Here is a 23,333-nt window from a genome sequence, read left to right on the forward strand (position 1 = left end):
TGTCAGCCGATTACCACAACCTGATTTAATTAATCTTGTTAACCTTTTTGACCTTGGCCCACCTTGATTTTCATTCAAAAAAATTCTGGCCAGGTGTCAGCCCTGCTAATTCAACAGGGCTAATTCCAGTTTTGATGATGTGGACATGCCAACGTTGGACTGGGGTGGGCACAGTAAGAGGTCTTACACCACCAAGTTCAAGTCCAACAGATTTGTTTCGAATCACTAGGTTTCAGTGCACAGCTCCTTCATTACCAGTTCTGATGAAAGGGGTGGAATTCTCCCATTTTTGTTTCTTTTTTAAAAATAAATTTAGAGTACCCAATTCATTTTTTCCAATTAAGGGGCAATTTAGTATGGTCAATCCACCTACCCTGCATATCTTTGGGTTGTGGGGCGAAACCCACACAAACACGGGGAGAATGTGCAAACTCCACACGGACAGTGACCCAGAACCGGGATTGAACCTGGGACCTTGGCGCCGTGAAGCTGCAGGGTTAACCAACTGCGCCACCGTGTTGCCCCGAATTCTCCCATTTTAAGATTCAGTCCCATGGGAAGTGCGGGAACGTGGAGTGTTGCCCGCTGCATTGGCCAGCGGGAAAACACACCAAATCATCCAGCTCCGACCTCGAATTATGCACCTGGGTGTTTTATGCCGTTTTCAGTGGCGGGGCAGGCTTGGATAGCACGTCGTCCGTTGCTGTGTTCAGGCACTCTGAGAAGGGCAGCACAGTGGTTAGCAGTGCTGCCTCACAGCGCCAGAGGCCCGGGTTCGAATCTGGCCTGGGTGACCACCTGTGTGTGGTTTGCACGTTCTCCCTGTTTCTGTGTGGATGTCCTCCCACAGTCCAAAGAAGTGCAGGTTAGGTGGATTGGTCATGATCAATGCACGGGGTTACGGGGATAGTGGGGGGATGGGCCTAGGTAAGGTGCTCTTTCGGAGGATCGGTGCAGACTTGATGGGCCAAATGGGACCCTTCTGCAATGTAGGGATTCTGGACTTTATGGAGACCAGACGATGGTCCTCCTGAGAATGAAGAAGGATCTCCAAGAGCATTTTGAGGCTGGAAAATGGACCCCTCCAGGACACCGAATCTGAAAGTCCACCTGCAGATGCTCCCCCGACCTACTGTTGTGGTGTTCCAGGGTCCAGGCTTCAGCTTTCCAGCCGGAAATGACTCGAAGTGTGGCCTCGGCGGAGAGAAATCCCTGAGGCCAAAAAGAAACAGAAAAGTGCCGCTGAATAGCAGGGTATTCCTCAGTGCTGTAGCCACTGAGAAACACGCCACTAAACATGCCCACAACCAGACATCTAAAAATATTTTGGTTGAATCACGCCCTCATTGGGGGCTGGCTTAGCTCACTGGGCTAAATCGCTGGCTTTTAAAGCAGACCAAGGCAGGCCAGCAGCACGGTTCGATTCCCGTACCAGCCTCCCCGGACAGGCGCCGGAATGTGGTGACCAGGGGCTTTTCACAGTAACTTCATTGAAGCCTACTCGTGACAATAAGCCATTTTTCATTTCATTGGCACGATTTTACTGGAGGAGCTGAAGTGATAATTTAGTATCTTAGTGTAACATTTCCCCTCTCTATCACTATCATTAAGCCTAGGAATCAACCCCGGTTAAATGTAGAATGCAGGAAGGCATGCCCGGAGCAGCACCAGGAATACCTAAAAACGAGGTGTCAACCTGTGAAGCTGCAACACTGGACTACCTGTAAGCAGTGGAAGAAGCATGCAATAAACAGAGCTAAAGCAATCAGACAACCAATCGGTCAGATCTAAGCTCTGCAGCCCTGCCACATCCACTCGTGAATGGTGGTGGACACTTTAACAGCTAACGAAAGGAGGAGGCTCCACAGATATCCCCATCCTCAATGATAGGGTGAACCCAGAATATCAGTGACTAAATATTGCATCAAGGAGCCTGAGCAAAATTGGAGTCAATGGGAATGAGATAGAAAACTCTCCTTTGGTTGGAGTCATACCTAACACAAAGGAAGATGGTTGAGGTCATTTATCTGTCCCAGGACATCACTGCAGAGTTCCTCAGGGTAACGCTCAGAGGCCCAACATTGTTCAGCTGTTTCATCAATGATCTTCTCTCCAACATAAAGTCAGAATGGGGATGTTCACTGATGATTGATTGCACAATGTTCAGCACCATTCGTGACTCCTTAGATACTGAAGCCGTCCTTGTCCAAATGCAGCAAATCTGGACAATATTCAAACTTGGACGGAGTTGTGCCATGTAACATTGGGCCACACAAGTGCCAGGTGATGACCATCTCCAACAAGTCAGAATCCAATTATCTCCCCATGACATTCAATGGCATTATCATCGATGAATAACCTACTACCTACATCCTGGAGGTTACCTTTTATTGACCAGAAACAAAACGGGACTAGTCATACAAATACTGTGGCTACCAGAGCAGGTCAGAAGCTGGGAATTCAATGATGATAAATTCAATTCCTGACTCCCCAAATACAGTCCATCTACAAGGCACAAGTCAGGAGTGTAATGAAATACTTTCCAATTCCCTGAATGAGTGCTGCTTCAGCAACACTCAAGAAGCTCAACACCATGGGACAATGCAGCCCACTTCAGTGACACCCCATCCATCACCTTCAACAGTCATTCCCTCCACCATTGATGTACAGTGGCAGCAGTGTGTACCACTTGCAAGATGCACTATAGCAACTCACCAAAGCTCGTTCAACATCACCTTCCAAACCTGTAATCTCTACCACCAAGATGGACAAGGGCAGCAGTTGCATGGGAACACTGTTATATATTCGCATTAATTCTTATTACCTCTAGTGATGCTCTGTTGTATTAATGTATTCACCGGAAGAGACATACTAGATATCGTAATGTGGGAAACCGAGAGAGAAGAACTGCCACGTAAGAGATAACTCACAGTAAATAAAGCTCCATTGTTTTAAACCTCCATGCTCCTGAGTATCACACCTCCAAAACACAAGAAGTACCGCCACCTGCAAATTCCCCCCCAAGTCACACACCACCCTAACTTGGAACTATATCGCCATTCCTTCATTGCTGCTGGGTCAAAATCCTAGAGGGTGGCACGGTTGCACAATGGTGAGCACTGTTGCTTCACAGATCCAGGGTCCCGGGTGCGATTCCCGCTTGGGTCACTGTGTGGAGTCTGCACGTTCTCCCCGTGCCTGCGTGGGTTTTCTCCGGGTGCTCCTGCTTCCTCCCACACGTCCTGAAAGACGTGCTGTTAGATAATTTGGACATTCTGAATTCTCCCTCTGTGTACCCGAACAGGCGCTGGAATGTGGCGACTAGGGGATTTTCACAGTAACTTCATTGCAGTGTTAATATATGTCTACTTGTGACAACAATAACAATTATTGTTATTAGAACTCCTCCTCTAACAGCCTGTGGGTGTACCTACACCACATGGACTGCAGCGGTTCAAGAAGGCATTTCACCACCACCTTCTCGTGGGAAATTAGGGTTGGACTGTAAATGCTGGTCTAGTCAGCAAAGCCCACATTCTGTGGAAGAATCTGCATACCTTTGAATCCCCAAGTATTCGGCATCTGACCAAAGCTACAGTGGGAAGAAAAATGAAACGTTTGTTCATGATGAGGGAACAGGACAAACATTAACAATTGCCATCTGTCATCAGTGGAATGGGGAAGGAGATAGTGGGTGTCTAACTCAGATCCTTCCACCCCTATAGACACTGTATTGCAGCAGAATCATATTCATGGGGCTGTATTTTTACCATTGAGGCAGGGAGCTCAAGTTGTGAAATTATCAGACTGAGCAAATCATCTCCTTTAAAAGATCGTCCGGCAGCCATATTTTTGTTCTGGGATGAGGTGAGATGGAGTTCAGCCCACTATCTCTGGAGGCAGTTGGGTTGCAGCCACAGAGGAGAGTACGTGTTGAGGCAGGCTGGTGAGTAGGCCTGCCTTGGCTCTCTGGGTCTTGGTCCCAGTTGTTTTAAAGTCTGCTGGGCCATTTGGCCCAAAGGCCTCACAACCCCTCACCCCCATGCACCCACTCTCCATGGCACTCCCATTCTATCCCTGCCTCCTCCATGCCCATGCCACCGCTATGCCCATTCAATACCACTCCCCGCATTCCCCATGCCTACTCACTCAGTCTGCACAATAGAATCAATGAGCCACTTGTGAGCTATGTCAACATAAACAGATGGCCAGACATCTCCAGATGGCCTAATTATGAATGCTTGGCTGTGGTCCAAATCTCACAAATAGATTGGCTTGGCGGGGGTGGGGGGGGGGGGGGGGTGGGTGCAGTAGCACAGGCAGAAGTGAAGTGTTTTTGTTGATTGATTGGCATCTTTATAAGGTGAAAATAAATTATTATTTTTTCACCTGTTTCTTTCAATGTATATATATTAATTTGGACAAAATTAAGAAGAATGAAGTGAGATAAAACTTCTGCGATCAACATTATAATGGCTCTGTTTGATTGATACTTTTGTAAATTTGTAAGAGTTTTTGTCAAAGCATATTTCTGAATGGGTGTTTTTTTTTAAGTGCATTTCAAAACTTGCAATTGTTAGTAAATGGCTCATTGTTTCTACAGTGCATGCAGGGTGGACCTTTTGAATATGACCCTTCAGAAGGTTCCAGAATCCAGCCTATGCTTCACAAATCTCCTGAGGGACTGTGAACTGTGAGTCCTTGAGAAACTGGCCTGACTCCACAAATTTGTGGGGAGTATGAGATGCCGACCCATGCAATGAAACAGGCCCTGTCTGAAGTGCAGGGTGTGGGCTCGCTACCCACACCCTGCGCCAGCAAAATTTGCCAAGGCTGGGATTGGGAGCGGGAATTTCAGAATTGGGCAATGCCTCCATTATTTAAGGCCTCCAGAGTCAGCCCAACTCGACGCAAATCTGACCCATAGTGAGAGCACTTCAGTCATTGGGAGGGGTGGTCAGTCTGACTCGGAGGGAACTCCTTCTGCAGCCAATGGTGAACCGGAGTGGGGAGATGTTGACAGGGAGGACACCTACTGTCGGCAGTAAGAGTGACAGGCAGAGGAGTGGCCATGTGTAATGAGAGAAGGCTGTGCGAGGATGGGGAAGGTCAAACTTCTGTTGAGAATTCATTCTTTATAAGCTGTGAGGGAGGTGTAAGGTCGAGCTCACACTGATGAAACCTCCTTACAGCTGTGAAATGAAGCAAAGGAAGCAATGGGTTAAATTCTCCTTGAGAATATCCAATATGACCGTTTGTGAAACAGTATGGGGGAGATGTGGTGTTACAATCATACTGTCAATACCCTGCTATCGACTGTTAAAGCAGTCTGGGGGGAGCTTGACTCATGCTGGAAGTACTTCTAACTTTTACACTTTTTCTTGCTTATAACCATCTTCACTTTGCCTTCTTTTTCCTCTTTCTCTTCACCTTTTCCGTAAGCACAACTTGTTTTTTCTCCATACTTCTCTTCTCCCCATCTACTTTCTTCCTATTCTCCTCATTCTCTTTCCGCTTATTGGGCAGGATTCACTGTTTTGGAGGCTAAGTGCCGACGCCTGCATGGGAACTGTTGTGTTCTACGACGACAAAATCGGCGCCGAACCCTCACCGATCCTGTGACCAGTGAGGGGCTAGCAGCCACGCTGAGTAAAACTCCTGCACCCATGATATAAATGGCTGGAAGGGCAGTAACAGTGGCACAGTGGTTAGCATTGCTGCCTTACAATGCTGAGGTCCCAGGTTCGATCCCGGCTCTGCGTCACTGGGCGGAATTCTCCGACCCCCCGCTGGGTCGGGGAATCGCCCGGGGCCGATGTAAATCCCACCCCTGCCGTTGCCGGAATTCTCGGCCACCCGGGAATCGTCGGGGGCGGGAATCGCGCCGCGCCAGTCGGCGGGCCCCCCGCGGCGATTCTCCGGCCACCTCTGTACCGGCGGGAGCAGGCGGCGCGAGCGGGCCCCGGGGTCCAGTGGGGGGCGCGGGGTGATCGGACCCCGGGGGGTGCCCCCACGGTGGCCTGGGCCGCGATCGGGGCCCACCGATCGTCGGGCAGGCCTGTGCCGTGGGGGCACTCTTTTTCTTCCGCCGCTGCCACGGCCTCCACCATGGCGGAGGCGGAAGAGACCCCTCCACCGCGCATGCGCTGGTGGTGACGTCCGAGGCCGCTGACGCTCCGGCGCATGCGTGGACGCACGGCAACCGGCGAAGGCCTTTCGGCCAGCCCCGACGTCGATAGGCGTGGCGCCAAAGGCCGTTGGTGCCAGTCGGCGGAGCGGGAGCCACTTCGGCACGGGCCTAGCCCCTAAAGGTGCAGAGAATTCCGCACCTTTGGGGAGTCCCGACACCGGAGTGGTTGGCGCCACTCCCCTATGCCGGGACCCCCCACCCCGCCGGGTTGGGGAGAATTTTGCCCACTGTCTGTGTGAAGTTTGCACATTCTCCCCGTGTTTGCATGGGGTTCGACCCCACAAATCAAAGATGTGCAGGCTAGGTGGATTGGCCATGCTAAATTGGCCCTTAATTGGAAAAAATGAATTGGGCACTCTAAATTTATTTATTTTTAAATAAAAAAAATATACGGCTGGAGAATGGCCGGGTCTGTGGCTGCGCATGTGCAGGGCGTTGCCCTGCAGCGGTCCCAGGTGACGTGGAGCCAGGTGCGGACCCATCATGCCAAATAGTGCCCCTCGAGACACCTCCCAACACTCCTCCCAGCCCTCACGGAAGCCCTCCTGGCCAGCAGCACAGCTCCCGGCAGACCGTGGCGGCGCTGGACACAGTCCGCAGCCGGGTTCCCGACTGCTGAGACCACAAGTGAACCGCGCTGTTGGGAACTCGGCCCATCGAAGGCGGTGAATCGTGGAGGCCCCGGAGAATAGAGGGCCAGGCACGCTAGTGATATGCCAATGGTGTTTAAACGTCATGCAGCGAGTGACACATTTACACCATTTTTGGGGTACCGGGAGATCCCGATTTGGCATCAAACCGTTGGCATCAAACCGCCGCCTACCGAGAGTTTGGCATCGGAGGCCATTTTCTGCCTGACGACTTTGACATCAGCCGACGGTGAATCGCACCCTTTTTTTTTCTCTTTCTTCCACTTCCTGGTTCTCTCCTTCCCATCCACCATTTCATTTTTCCCGTTGTACCCTTGATCTCCCATTCCCCCATTTTCTCTTCCCTGTTCTCCCACACATTCTCTTCTTTTCTGTAATTTTTCCACTCTGCCTTCGGCTCTTCCACTTCTTCTCCGACTCTGTCTTTTCCTTTTTTTTTTAAATCCTCCCGCTCTCAAATTGTAACTTTCTGATGGTCGGGCTCCTTCACTCACAGCTCGCTCAAAGCAGTCATGCTATGGTATATTTTTGAGATATGAGAAGGGTTGCCCATCAGGCAAATGGCCGTCATGTTGCACCAAGCTAGGATGGGGATAGCCATGGTGCCTCCAGTCTACTGTAACAAGTACTGATACAAATCAAGACATTGTTTTTAAAATATCTGAATTTTTCTGATTGGGTACAAAGGAATTGGGGGAACAAAATCAACAAGGATTTTTAAAAGAGTAAAATGTTGCACAGTTACTAGGATTTTCAACTTAAAAATGTGTGCGTGTTCTTGCAAATTGGAATATAAAAATAATCTTAACACTTTGCCCTCACAAAATTCAATGCTTTGATGAAATTAAATGGGTTTTTAATGAAAACTGGCCCCTGGTGAAGCGAGGCTAATAACAAAGTAACTAATGTGTTAACCAGCAAGAATGAGAGTGACAGGTAATTGCAGAGACTGAATTCTGATTAGACTTTCTCCCTGAATGCTGCAATAAACCATTAAAGAGCCCTGCTGCTCCCAGTGTCTCACTGAGTACAAGGCCACCTATGACTGATGTTTTGCGTTTTTGGTTGAGATAAGAATACCTACTTCAAAAACAGCCCGACTGGACATCAGGTGCTTTCACACAATCAGCTGGAGAGAACAGGAGGATGGACAAAGAACTATCCAGGGAATGGTTCCTCAGTTCTTCAGGCTCCTGAAGAGCAGTGTTCTTCAAACTTTGTTTCTGGGGTCCCATTTTTACCAACCGGCCGACCTTCGGGACCCAACCTGGCCGACCTTCGGGACCCAACCCGGCCGACCTTAGGGACCCAACCCAGCCGACCTTCGGGACCCAACCCTGCCGACCTTCGGGACCCAACCCGGCCGACCTTCGCGGCCCCCGCCAGCCGACCTTCGGGATCCAACCCGGCTGACCTTCGCGACCCACGCCAGCCGACCTTCGCGACCCAACCCGGCCGACCTTCGCGACCCCGCCAGCCGACCTTCGGGACCCAACCCGGCTGACCTTCGCGACCCATGCCAGCCGACCTTCGCGACCCACGCCAGCCGACCTTCGCGACCCACGCCAGCCGAACTTCGCGACCCACCATTTTCTCTTCCCTTGTTTGCTGCTGATAAAAATGGAGGAAATGGTTTTGGGTCCCTTTGGCTCTCGTACACGCTCCTCCAATGGAACCTGTTGTATGAAGGTGAAGCTTTCCGGTGTTGGAAAGTGTGGAGTCTCCATCTGTCCAAAGTTCTGCATTTTTTTCCGTAAAATTTTATTAAATAAAACCCCCCCCGAACTTATGAAAAAATTGAAAAATAAAATAAATGAATAAAATAAATGAATAAAACACCCCCTGAACATGTAAAAAAAATAAAATGAATAAAATAAATTTAAAAAATAAAAATTAAATGAATAAAATAAATGAATAAAATGAATAAAAACTTGTAAAACAAAAAGCTGCGACCGTTTAAAAGAATAGCGGCCGCACTGCCCATGCGCGCACGATCATCGGTGCGCATGCGCAATGCGGCCGAATTTGTTTTACATGTTCGCGGCCATTTTAAAGGCCGCTTGCAGCCAGCGTTATTAAAAGCTGGCTGCTGCGTGGGGATTTGCACGATCAGGAGCGCAGTTAAGGACGGCTCCGCGACCCTCCCGAAACCCGCCCGCAACCCACCCGCGGGTCGCGCCCCCGAGTTTGAAGAACACTGATGTAGAGACTTCTGCTCCAGTTATCATATGGTCACAACACCATTGGATCCAATGTACATATGAGGAAAAGCAGAATTTAGCAAGGGGGCACTCTGTGCCAGTACTTTTCCAGCATCAAACAGTCTAACCATACACCACTCATTCCCACCAGTAGGACGGAAAAAAAGACCATTCCCCAATAATAACGCACAACATTTCACAACAATACTGCAGCACACCATCTCTCCCCTGCACTGCCGAACATCATCCATTCCCGAATAATAATAATCTTTATTAATTTCACAAGTTGTCTTACATTAACACTGCAATGCAGTTACTGTGAAAATCCCCTAGTCGCCACACTCCGGCGACTGTTCGGGTACACAGAGGGAGAATTCAGAATGTCCCATTCACCTAACAAGCACGTCTTTCAGGACTTGTGGGAAGAAACCGGAGCGCCCGGAGGAAACCCACTCAGACACAAAGAGAACGTGCAGACTCTGCACAGGCAATGACCTATGCTAGGAATCGAAACCAGGTCCCTGGCGCTCTGAAGCAATAATGCTCAGACTGTGCTACTGTGCTGCTCACTGTTGCACACCATCTCTCCCCATACACTGCCGCACACCATTGCTCCACGACACTGCCGCACACCATCGCTCCCCCGACAACGCCGCACATCATCTCCCCCCTGCACTGTCCCTGCAATATCAAACACCATCTATCCTGTATACTGCTGCACACCATCTCACCCATTACACACAATCTCTCCCCCTGCACTCAACACACCATCTCTCCCCCTGCACTGCCGCACACCATCTCTCCCCCTGCACTGCCGCACACCATCTCTCCCATTGCACTCTACACAGCATCTCTCCCACTGCACTCTACACACCATCTCTCCCACTGCACTGCCACACACCATCTCTCCCCAGCACTGCCTCACACCATCTCTCCCCCTGCACTGCCGCAGACCAACTCTACCCCTGAACTCTACACACCATCTCTCCCCCTGCACTCTACACACCATCTCTCCCCCTGCACTGCCGCACACCATCTCTCCCCCTGCACTGCCGCACGCCATCTCTCCCACTGCACTCTACACACCATCTCTCCCCCTGCACTGCCGCAGACCATCTCTACCCCTGCACTCAACACACCATCTCTCCCCCTGCACTGCTGCACACCATCTCTCCCCCAGCACTGCCACACACCATCTATCCCCCTGCACTGCCACACACCATCTCTCCCACTGCACTCTACACACCATCTCTCCCCCTGCACTCTACACACCATCTCTCCCCCTGCACTGCACACACTATCTCTCCCCCTGCACTGCCACACACCAGCTCTCCCCCAGCACTGCCACACACCATCTCTCCCCCAGCACTGCCACACACCATCTCTCCCCCAGCACTGCCACACACCATCTCTCTCACTGCATTGCCGCTCACCATCTCTCTGCCTGCACTGCCACACACCATCTCTCCCCCTGCACTGCCACACACCATCTCTCCCCCTGCGCTGCCGCACACCATCTCTCCCCCTGCACTCTACACACCATCCCTCCCCCTGCACTCTACACACCATCTCTCCCCCTGCACTCTACACACCATCCCTCCCCCTGCACTGCCACACACCATCTCTCCCCCTGCACTGCCGCACACCATCTCTCCCCCAGCACTGCCACACACCATCTCTCTCACTGCACTGCCACACACCATCTCTCCCCCTGCACTGCCACACACCATCTCTCCCCCTGCACTGCCGCACACCATCTCTCCCCCTGCACTGCCACACACCATCTCTCCCCCTGCACTGCCACACACCATCTCCCCCCTGCACTGCCACACACCATCTCTCCCCCTGCACTGCCACACACCATCTCTCCCCCTGCACTGCCGCACACCATCTCTCCCCCAGCACTGCCACACACCATCTCTCTCACTGCATTGCCGCTCACCATCTCTCTGCCTGCACTGCCACACACCATCTCTCCCACTGCACTCTACACACCATCTCTCCCCCTGCACTCTACACACCATCTCTCCCCCTGCACTCTACACACCATCCCTCCCCTGCACTGCCACACACCATCTCTCCCCCAGCACTGCCGCACACCATCTCTCCCCCTGCACTCTGCACACCCTCTCTCCCCCTGCACTCCCACACACCAACTCTCCCCCTGACCGCCACACACCATCTCTCCCCCTGCACTCTACACACCATCTCTCCCCCTGACCGCCACACACCATCTCTCCCCTGCACTGCCGCACACCATCCCTCCCCCTGCACTACTGCACACCGTCTCTCCCCTGCACTCTACACACCATCTCTCCCCATGCACTACTGCACACAATCTCTTCCCCTGCACTGCCGCACACCATCTCTCCCCATGCACTACTGCACACAATCTCATCCCCTGCACTGCCGCACACCATCTCTCCCCATGCACTCTACACACCATCGCTCCCCCTGCACTGCCGCACACCATCTCTCCCCCTGCACTGCCGCACACCATCTCGCCCCCTGCACTGCCACACACCATCTCTCCCCCTGCATTGCCGCACACCATCACTCCCCCTCCACTGCCGCACACCATCTCTCCCCCTGCACTCTGCACACCCTCTCTCCCCCTGCACTGCCACACACCAACTCTCCCCCTGACCGCCACACACCATCTCTCCCCCTGACCGCCACACACCATCTCTCCCCCGGCACTGCCGCACACCATCTCTCCCCCTGCACTCTACACACCATCTCTCCCCCTGCACTCTACACACCATCTCTCCCCCTGCACTGCCACACACCAACTCTCCCCCTGCACTGCCGCACACCATCTCTCCCCCTGCACTCTACACACCATCTCTCCCCCTGCACTCTACACACCATCTCTCCCCCTGCACTGCCACACACCAACTCTCCCCCTGACCGCCACACACCATCTCTCCCCCTGACCTCCACACACCATCTCTCCCTCTGACCGCCGCACACCATCTCTCCCCTTGCACTGCCACACACCATCTCTCCCCCTGCACTGCCACACACCATCTCTCCCCCTGCACCACCGCACACCATCTCTCCCCCTGACCGCCACACACCATCTCTCCCCCTGACCGCCACACACCACCTCTCCCCTTGCACTGCCACACACCATCTCTCCCCCTGCACTGCCACACACCATCTCTCCCCCTGCACTGCCACACACCATCTATCCCCTGCACTCTACACACCATCTCTCCCCCTTCACTACTACACACCATCTCTCCCCCGGCACTGCCGCACACCATCTCTCCCCCTGCACTGCCGCACACCATCTCTCCCCCTGAACTGCCGCAGACCATCGCTCCCCCAGCACTGCCGCACACCATCTCTCCCCCAGCACTGCCGCACACCATCTCCCCCCTACACTGCCACACACCATCTCTCCCCCTGCACTGCCGCACACCATCTCTCCCCCTGCACTGCCGCACACCATCTCTCCCCCTGCACTCTGCACACCATCTCTCCCCTGCACTCTACACACCATCTCTCCCCTGCACTCTACACACCATCTCTCCCCGTGCACTGCCACACACCAACTCTCCCCCTGACCGCCACACACCATCTCTCCCCCTGACCGCCACACACCATCTCTCCCTCTGACCGCCGCACACCATCTCTCCCCTTGCACTGCCACACACCATCTCTCCCCCTGCACTGCCACACACCATCTCTCCCCCTGCACCACCGCACACCATCTCTCCCCCTGACCGCCACACACCATCTCTCCCCCTGACCGCCACACACCATCTCTCCCCCTGCACTGCCACACACCATCTCTCCCCCTGCACTGCCACACATCATCTCTCCCCCTGCACTCTACACACCATCTCTCCCCCTTCACTACTACACACCATCTCTCCCCCGGCACTGCCGCACACCATCTCTCCCCCTGCACTGCAGTACACCATCTCTCCCCCTGCACTGCCGCAGACCATCGCTCCCCCTGCACTGCCGCACACCATCTCTCCCCCAGCACTGCCGCACACCATCTCCCCCCTACACTGCCACACACCATCTCTCCCCCTGCACTGCCGCACACCATCTCTCCCCCTGCACTGCCGCACACCATCTCTCCCCCTGCACTCTGCACACCATCTCTCCCCTGCACTCTACACACCATCTCTCCCCCTGCACTCTACACACCATCTCTCCCCCTGCACTCTACACACCATCTCTCCCCCTGCACTGCCGCACACCATCTCTCCCCCTGCACTCTGCACACCATCTCTCCCCTGCACTCTACACACCATCTCTCCCCCTGCACTCTACACACCATCTCTCCCCCTGCACTCTACACACCATCGCTCCCCCTGCACTGCCGCACACCATCTCTCACCCTGCACTCCCACACACCATCTCTCCCCCCTGCACTGCCGCACACCATCTCTCCCCCTGCACTCTACACACCATCTCTCCCCCTGCACTGCCGCACACCAGCTCTCCCCCTGCACTGCTGCACACCATCTCTCCACCTGCACTGCCGCAGACCATCTCTCCCCATGCACTGCCGCACACCATCTCTCCCCCTGCACTCCCACACACCATCTCTCCCCCTGCACTGCTGCACACCATCTCTCCCCCTGCACTCTACACACCATCTCTCCCCATGCACTGCCGCACACCATCTCTCCCCCTGCACTCCCACACACCATCTCTCCCCTGCACTGCTGCACACCATCTCTCCCCCTGCACTATACACACCATCTCTCCCCATGCACTGCCGCACACCATCTCTCCCCCTGCACTCCCACACACCATCTCTCCCCCTGCACTGCTGCACACCATCTCTCCCCCTGCACTCTACACACCATCTCTCCCCTGCACTGCCGCACACCATCTCTCCACCTGCACTGCAGTACACCACCGTGCTAACCACTGTGCTACCGTGCACTTCATTCACTCATTCATTCATAACACACAAGCTGGAAAACAAAGGATCCATTCTCACTAATCTCTTCTTTTCCTCAACTCCTTCAGCTGGATTTACAGAATCGCCATTGCATGGGCGGAGGTGCCAGTCATCCACATGTGGTTACAGCAGGTCAGTGTCGGCCTTTCTGCTTGTATTAGAGAGTGGGCCGTGAATAGAGGAAGCAGAGCAGTGTGCAATAGTCCAGGCATTGCAGGGCTGCGCACTCATCACCAGCTTATGTGGCACCTGCGCCGGCCTCAATCCCCCTGCCTGTCTGGAGTGTAGAAGGGAACAGCATGGTCTCCAATCACTCGCAAACCCTTCAAACAAGTAAATGGCAAGTTTCATCCTCCATCGTTCAATGAAGTTACCGTGAAAAGCCCCTTGTCGCCACATTCTGGCTCCTGTTTGTGTACATTGTGGGAGAATTCAGAATGTCCAATTCACCTAATAACCACGTCTTTCGGGACTTGTGGGAGGAAACCGGAACACCCGGAGGAAACCCACGCAGACACAGGAAGAACGTGCACAGACAGTGACCCAAGCCGAGAATCGAACCTGGGACCCTGGAGCTGTGAAGCAACAGTGCTAATCACTGTGCCACCATGCTGAGTTTCTTAAGCTCAGATGTAGTGGCCATTGGTCAGTTAAAATTGGGGAAGTGCACTTGTGTTAGAGAAAGCACAAGCAGGCTGTATTGACCACTGGCGTCTGACCCTGAAAAAATCACGGAAAGGGTTAAGCTTAACTTATCTTTAAGCTAATATTTGATGGGTTTACATGTAAAGAGTGCTCAGTTGAGGGAATGGAGAGCGCCCAGTATGTGTGAAACTGCCATGTAACTAGATTCACGGCAGAGAATAAGTAGACTGAAAAACGAAAGGGAACTGGCAGAATGGACAATTGGTTGTTCACTTAAAGAAGAAAGGCAAGTGAAAGAGTTAATTATTCTGGTTCAGTTAATGCTGCTTATTAAAGTTGCCGTTGCTTCTCACTGGCCACGATGAATTGATTAGTTGGTGGATGATTATTAATAATAATCACATTGTGTTTTTTTTTTAAATTAGACGATGTCATTCGATACGATTGTAACAATATTTATTTTTAAATCCAAGGCCAAAATTCTTCAGGGCTTTCACGTGGACCATAACATGAAAAATGATTAGACTTCACAATAAATCAGTCAGCCTATCTGGAATCTCCTGTGTGTGTGTGTTTCTGCTTGTATAATATGTATGTTGGTAACAACAAACTCCAACTCGAAAAGGGAGCATGGCTGGGCACAGGTTGTATGCTTAACTGTGCTCTCTAATGCTGACAGACCTCTGTCTTGTTGCTCAGTGCTCTGGCTCAAGGGAAATTTGGTCAGCTTTTGAGAACTGACCATCAGCTCAGACGACACTTGTTCCTTTTACCTAAGAAACTTCTTCCGCGCGAGGTGCAGGGGCGAGAGAAACATGCAGGATAGAGAGAGCGAGAGAGGGAGAGGTGTTCTCATTAATCCAAGGTGAGATCATGTATTTTAATTGGCTGAGGGATGTGGGCTGGAGACTTGAGGACAGGAAATGCCTCGGGGATTTGAGAGCAGCGAGCGAGGCTTGTCTGATTCATCTCCCAGAGGGGAAAGCGGTCAAACAGCTTGTAGCAAGAGGAGGTCCAACACTGAAATGTGCAGCATGGAAAGATTTTCCTTATTCACCCTTCTCTCTCTCATTTTTTTTTGCACTTTCTGCTGCTGACCCATTGATATTTTATTGGGGATTTTCTGCCCCCCTCCCACCCCCCCCCCCCCCCCCCCCCCCCCACCACTGCGTCCACCCTCCCGAACAAGTCTCAACGGCGGCCTGATTGACAATTAAATAAAAATGTAAGAATTCAGGCCAGCCACTCATCCTGACAAGTCTGTTTAGTTCTCTGCAGCAATTCCCATGAGCACCATCATTGAAAAGCATTAGACAAATAACATTCAATTTCCTTTCTACATAAATCAAACAAAAATAAAAAAATTTTGCATGCAATAATTTATGTGCCTTTCTGCGAGGTGACCAATTATCACAAAGAGAGAGCGGGAAATTTTCAGGATTGATTTTCCAGGGTAGACAATGATCTCTGAGCACAAACTATAGATTGGAGTTGCAAGGTTCAAACCGAAGGCCGCTAACATCTTGATTGTCTGCTGGTGTGGAGCAGTGTCAAGTGACTGTTTCAGAGCTGCCAAGGGTCTTGCTGTGACAGCAGGCATTAAAGGAGCGAAGAACCCTTGCCCAGACACTGTACTTTACCTAATGTACCCCACTCAGTATTGTGTGGGAGGTGAAGGAAATTATTCAGGCCCGTGATGTCTTTTTTCAGTCTGGAATGGTTTGCCTGCATGGTGTAAGAGCTTTTTAAAAAAAAATACAAGTTGTGCTTTGGCACCCATTGCACTAACAGAATGTGAAATCCTTTCTATGCTGGGCCAGTGTCAGCAGCAGGCACTCTCAGGTGAGGCAGAGTCTAGCTGAGCTGCACCACAACCCCGACAGAGTGTCTCAGCCTCTGGAGAGCATTCTTACTTGTCCTGGGTGACATTTGCTTCTCCCCACAGCCAGCTGCTGTGTTCCCTTTACAGCCGTGTTGTGCAGTTGTGTGACTTTGTCCACAACAGGCTTTGTTCAGATGACTCAAACCCTTATTGGACCCTCAGAGCAGGCAGACAACGAGGACTTTGATCCCATCAGTATCACTGGAATCGAACCCAGGTTCCACAGCTTAAAGGTCACCTTCTCTGTACTATCCTTTGGTGTTAGGTTTCTTTTCTTTCGTTTTTGATTCACAACCAAAAATGCTCACCTTGAAAATGCCCAGACAAAATGTTTGATAAGATGGTCCAACTCATTTTCCTCAGTGACTGGGCTTTGCTGGCTCCTGCCACTTAGGCCGAATACAAACACAGAACAAAAGAACACAGAAAAGTACAGCACAGGAACAGGCCCTTCGGCCCTCCAAGCCTGTGCCGACCATGTTGCCCGTCTAAACTAAAATCTTCTACACTTCCGGGGTCCGTATCCCTCTATTCCCATCCTATTCATGTATTTGTCAAGATGCCCCTTAAATGTCACTATCGTCCCTGCTTCCACCACCTCCTCCGGCAGCGAGTTCCAGGCACCCACTACCCTCTGTGTAAAATAATTGCCTCGTACATCTCCTCGAAACCTTGCCCCTCGCACCTTAAACCTATGCCCCCTAGTAATTGATCCCTCTACCCTGGGAAAAGCCTCTGACTATCCGCTCTGTCTATGCCCCTCATAATTTTGTAGGTCGCCCCTCAACCTCCATCGATCCAGTGAGAACAAACCGAGTTTATTCAACCTTTCCTCATAGCTGATGCCCTCCACACCAGGCAACATCCTGGTAAATCTCCTCTGCACCCTCTCTAAAGCCTCCACATCCTTCTGGTAGTGTGGCGACCAGAATCGAACACTATACTCCGAGTGTTCTTTTGGCTTCCAGCTTGTTTCACTACCCACTCTCCAACTGAACCTGTGCTGCTGTTGCTGTCATTTCTGAACATGGTGTATAGTAAAGTTCATATATTTTGTGGACTATTAGTAACCAGCATTGACTTTGTATACTCTGCACAACTAGATGTTATGTATTATGTGCCCAGCATAAATCAGTGGGGAGCCCAATGTCGAAGAGGTTCCCCAGGCCTTGCTAAATGTATGGGGAAGACTTGATGGACATGTTTTGTCCCCATTTTCCAACTGCACACAGAGCTTGAATGGCAGTTGGGTGGGTCAGCCTCTTGCACCAGGCAGTAGGAGAAGGCAGTGGTGGGAGGGTTGGGTCCCTCATCCAACAATACTCATTGCCTGATTGAGAGACTCAGCATCAGCAATTGGGAGGTCTGTGAAAGCCCCCCCCCCCCCCCCCTCGCCTGCCCTTGCTGTCTCTTGTATCTTCCTCCCCCAAAACCTCCACTCTGCAACTAACCCCTTCCTCCCTCTTGTGCCTGGGTTCCTCCTCAACCCAAGGCATCAGGGGGGTGTTGTACCGGCACCAGCCATTGCCACGTGACAGTGACAGGGCCAAGCAATGAAGAACTGCTGGCTGTTAACTGGCCTGCAGCTCTCAGCAGAGGGGACTTGATCTCAGGGAAGGCCCACTGCCTGATTGCCCCTGATAGTGATGAGCCCTTCTGAAAAGGGGTTGCACAAGGCTCTCACTAGCTCTCCAAACATCACCTCCATTAAATATGTCCTTGAGTGTTGCTGAATGCTAAATCTAGGCTGAATGTTCTGGATTTCAAGTAGCCTGTTTGGAAAGTCCAAAAATGTAAATTTCAATGTTTAAAATTAAGGATCTATTTTCAATTTTGCTTCTGTCAATGATGTGGAATGGGAGAGATCAGTTTGGCTGTTAGTTATTCACCCCAAACAATTCTCCATTCCATTGATGCCTGTGAGGTGTGGAAGGGCACCTGGCTCAATATTACCCAGTATATATACCATTGCCAAGATTTAAAATAATCCCCATTGCCACTCAATATTATTGACGTTTCATTGGTTTTCCCAGGAGCAAAGCTTAATCGTCGAACACTCACTTTACCCTGCACAAAAATCTTCTCCCCAGTCTGGTCTTAAACTTAGCAAAATGTAGTGACACTTTGGGTGAGATTTTAACTGACTCAAAACCCGTTCACTTACACGAGAGTTAAAATCGGGCCCCAAGGGATACAATGCATTATAAAGATGGTTGGGAATATAATAAATGAACCAGACATACCTGCCTGCAGCTGCCAGTTACATGTCTTGATAGTGACCTCTGTTATGCCACTGAAACTGTTCATCTCACCTTCCAGAATGGAGTCACTGGGGTGGGGTGGGTGGGTGATGTCATAGTTGCTGTCAGACCTGCTGAGATCGCCCCATCTTCTGTTTTTTTTTTCCAGCTCAGTAACCGCAGAAATCTGTGTCTATATAAATCCCGTAGATGTTTTCTGGGGAATAGAGATATTGTGCACAATACATTGTCCAGCCATTTTTAAGGGTTACAGTTATTCCTTATGGTTGAGGTTGACAAACTTTTATATAAGTGATTTGTAACGAATCCCACAGAGACTGATAACTTTTTTTCAAAGGAAGGATTGCCCACGGTCCGGTAGAAAGTAAACTGTTGGACAGGATTTCACTATATTAAACCTTTTACTGTAACAAACCAACTAAAATCAACAAATTTCAAACATTAATTAAGAGGCGAAGGATACTTCAACAAAAGTGGTTTGGCAATGTAATTACCAACTCCACTAAACAGGTAACAAATCTCTCTGATCACATATCCTCAGAAATCCAGGAGTTTCTCCTTGTGCGTGGCTGCAATGTTGGCGCACCTTCATCCCAAATCAACGGGGCAGCATGGTGGCACAATGGTTAGCACTGGTGCCTCACAGCTCCCGGATTCAATTCTGGCCTCAGGTGACTGTCTGTGTAGAGCTTGCACATTCTCCCCTTGTCCGCGTGGGTTTCCTCTGGGTGCTCCAGTTTCCTCTCACAGTCCAAAGATGTGCAGATTAGGAGGATTGGCCATGCTAAATTGCCCCTTATTGTCCAAAAGGTTAGGTAGGTTTACTGGGTTACAGGGATAGGGTGGAAGCATGGGCTTAAATAGGGTGTCCTTTCTAAGGGCCGGTGCAGACTCGATGGGCTGAATGGCCTCCTTCTGCATGGTAGGGATTCTATGATTGTATGAAACAGGAAGTAAATTTGCTGAGCTCGAACTCCTCTTCTCCCAACTATCACGCCAGAAACCAGCATCCACCGAAGATGCTGAATCCTTGAAAACAAGCGTAGCCAATCTAACACGCGCATATATAGGATTCCAAATGACCTGGATGACTTTCACATGCAAAGATAATGTCTTACAATGTCGTGAAGCCTTGAGCCCAACCCAGGCATACACATCAATAACTCTGACAATGGGACAGGAATAGTCATCCTTAACAAGCGTGACCATGCCAACAAAATGCGTGCCATTCTTAATCATGGGTCCAAATTTGTATCCATAGGACCAGCTGCTCAACATGACCAGACTGTCTTGCTGGAAAACTAAAAAAATGTTGTTGGACTTGTGTAAGAGTGATGAGCTGCTGTGTGATTTATATGACAGGTTCATTTTCATAGCTCGCTGCGTCCACATATGTATGGCTGCTCAAGACACACTACAGTGATATTCCTTTAATTTATCTATGACTGATACTGCACAACATGAATTGGCTAAATGGCTGGGCGAATTGTTACAAGCAGCTTTAAGCAAATTTTCCACATATGCGGTGAAGAATTCCTTCACATTGGCGAAGGCTATACAGGACTTGCATATCAAAAACAATGCCACATCCATGTTGCTCAAATGCTAGCCTATTCACCAATGTTCCACTTAAGGAAGCCATAGATATTTGTGCTGCAGCACTACATCATGGTGATCTAGGCATACCACCATTGCACAAATCAGTATTCATTGAACACATGAATACTGGAACATGTGCAGTTGAGTTCAGCTTTAATAACACCATGTATGGCCAAATAAATGGTGTTGCCATGGAATCCTCTCCAAGATCAGCTCTCACAAATGTCTTTGTTGGGTTCTGTGAGAAACGTGCCTTTGATGGAATAACACCTAACCTCTGTCTCCTTGCATATTTCTGATATTTGGATGGTATGTTTCAAGGCACAACTTAGGTAATAATTGCCTTGCATGTCTGAATAGCTCCATCCTCTGCTCAAATTCACCTTTGAAATGGAGCACTGAAAAGAACTCCCTTTCCTTGACATATTAGTTGGGAAATCTGCCGGGTGGTTCTCTACCACTGTTTACCACAAGTCCATCTTCAATGGTCAATATGCGCTTTGGGATTATTACATTTCCAACGCTACAAGATTGATGCTTAAATATGGTCACATGAAAGGCATCCTGTGGAATAATAGCTACCCTGATCAGATCATTTTGTGTCGTGTATCATGCAAAGTCATGAACGGGCCCTGAAACGTGCCCCATCTATCTCAGATTACCCTGGACGGGCAAGATATTTTAAAACTTTGTGAAGCTAGCTGTTTCACACTGCTACTATGCAGGAGCAACACAAGTGGGCATTTGTCACTACTAGGATGATGCCGTCAAGCCAAATAAACATTCTGCCTATCTGCAAATGAGTAATGTGATATATGAATTTCAGTGTCAGTGGGACACTGGGCATGTAGACTATACATCCCAAAGATTGTTGTATTGTATCAAACAGCATGTCCCAGCTGTTGTTTGCAGTGGGCAAGGTACAGAACCTGCCCATCCAGCCTGAGCAAGCAAAACTGAACACACAGGGGAAGCATTAGGTATGATTCTGCAATTGGACAGCATTTGCCAAATAATCCTCAGTGTGCTGAGAATTACGCTGACAACCAATCTAAGATTATCAGTCAGGCTCACAGTGTGATGCACTTGCGTGAACTGGAAGCTACATATATTAATACACGGCCCTGTTCTTTGCAGACAGAATGAACATGCACACACATTGCACCCATTTCAGCTAAACAAAATAAGTGATAGCCATTTGCTGATTCATTTCCCAGGGCAGTGTCTTGATTAATTAGTGTCAAGCTGCCAGGTTTGAATTTCAAACAATGCTTGGCAGTCAGTTTCCAGTAGCTGGTGCACTCTACATGGCAAAGTCTTCACAGAGTCCACTTGCCAACCAATCAGCATTCTCTTCTATTACAGTATAAATTGTTGGTTTCCCTTTATACTTGTGAAGTGTCCTGATCATTGAAAGACGAAAAGCTTTAACATGTCTCCTTTTATCAGCATCAAATGACTATTTAGAAATGGATTTGTACAAAATGATACATCAGAATTCTTGGTTCCTGATGCAGAGATTATCTCATGAAAAGGATTCAAATTGGGCCTTGCTGACTGAAATGTATCAATGAAAAAGGCCAATAGAACAAAACTTCCTATTTAAAACAAAAATATTTGTTGATTGTGGGCATCACTGGCAAGGCTGGCCCTTACTGCCTATTCGTCGTTCTCTGAGGTTTGATAAAACTGAATGACTTCCTAGGCCACTTCCCATCAGGCAAGTATGGGTTTTAATAAAGGTGAGGGGAGTCAGATGAGTAAACAAAAGACTTTTATTTATGAGAACGCTATTTACAAGGGGCCCAGTTGAACCTCACCAGGTCCTCTCTCTGTGTCGGTCGGTTCCTCTCTGGCCAACATTTTAAATATCATGGTTATCAGCCCATTAGTTAGCGAGGGAGCTCATACCCTTTGAGCCACATTGGGAAAACAATTGATCCCGCCTGTGTGTCCCGTGCTGTCACAAGGGTAACCACACTGAACATAGAACATACAGTGCAGAAGGAGGCCATTCAGCCCATCGAGTCTGCACCGACCCTCACTTCCACCCTATCCCCGTAACCCAATAACCCCTCCTAACCTTTTGGACACTAAGGGCAATTTAGCATGGCTAATCCACCTAACCTGCACATCTTTGGACTGTGGGAGGAAACCGGAGCACCCGGAGGAAACCCACGCAGACACGGGGAGAACGTGCAGACTCTGCACAGACAGTGACCCAGCGGGGAATCAAACCTGAGACCCTGCCACTGTGAAGCATTGGCGTGAGACTGGAGTCATCATGTCAGATCTTTCAATGCTCTCTTTAACTGGGTCAAGGTTTGGTTCTTTCACTTTGATTGCAGTTTCTGGAGTTGAAAGGACAAGTACTGACCCACCCGTGGCGCTGTTGGTCCTCCATCTGTCCTTCTGATTTCATTACTCAGATTTCATTACTACAGCCAGATACTGCTAACTGCGTGAATGCCAGCTAAGAATTGGTGCTGCTTATATCAATGCAAAATGTTGCAGATGCTTGAAATCTGAAAGAAAAACAGAAAGTGCCAGAAATACTCACCAAGTCTAGCGGCACCTGCGCAAAGAGGGGCAGAGTTAAGGTTTTGAGTCGAACGTGACTCATCTTCAGAACTTCAGATTATTTGGCTAATCATATAAAGCATGTTTGGCATTCAACATTGAAACCTTAGCGTTCCTGAACTGCGAGGAATCTTGCCACAGCCACATTGAAGTGTGATCTCAGCTTCATCTAATGCAGCTGCCATTCTTTGGCACTATATTTGTTCGCTTCTATTTTAGGAACCGATGCAATCATTAGCTATTCGGCTATTTCGGTATTTATTTTGAGTGCCTGTTGCATCTTGTAACCAAATCTCTTGAACACTCACAGGCCTTGCTTGGTGTTGACTGGAAAGGCAGCAGTGAAAGCATTTCAGCCTGAGTTAGTTGGGAAACGGAATACCTTGGAGTAT

At 50.0% G+C, this 23,333-nt stretch overlaps 1 long non-coding RNA gene across 1 annotated transcript in view; it reads right to left on the reverse strand.

Annotated features, from left to right (window-relative positions):
* LOC119955169 overlaps positions 1-23,333 on the reverse strand; it is a 58,489-nt gene that overhangs the window by 32,509 nt on the left and 2,647 nt on the right. The window contains exon 2 of the long non-coding RNA XR_005458406.1: positions 18,745-18,958. This is a non-coding gene — a long non-coding RNA (uncharacterized LOC119955169). The remainder of the gene's footprint in view (positions 1-18,744; positions 18,959-23,333) is intronic.

The sequence above is a fragment of the Scyliorhinus canicula genome, chromosome 1 (genome assembly GCF_902713615.1).
Source record: "Scyliorhinus canicula chromosome 1, sScyCan1.1, whole genome shotgun sequence".
NCBI lineage: Eukaryota > Metazoa > Chordata > Chondrichthyes > Carcharhiniformes > Scyliorhinidae > Scyliorhinus > Scyliorhinus canicula.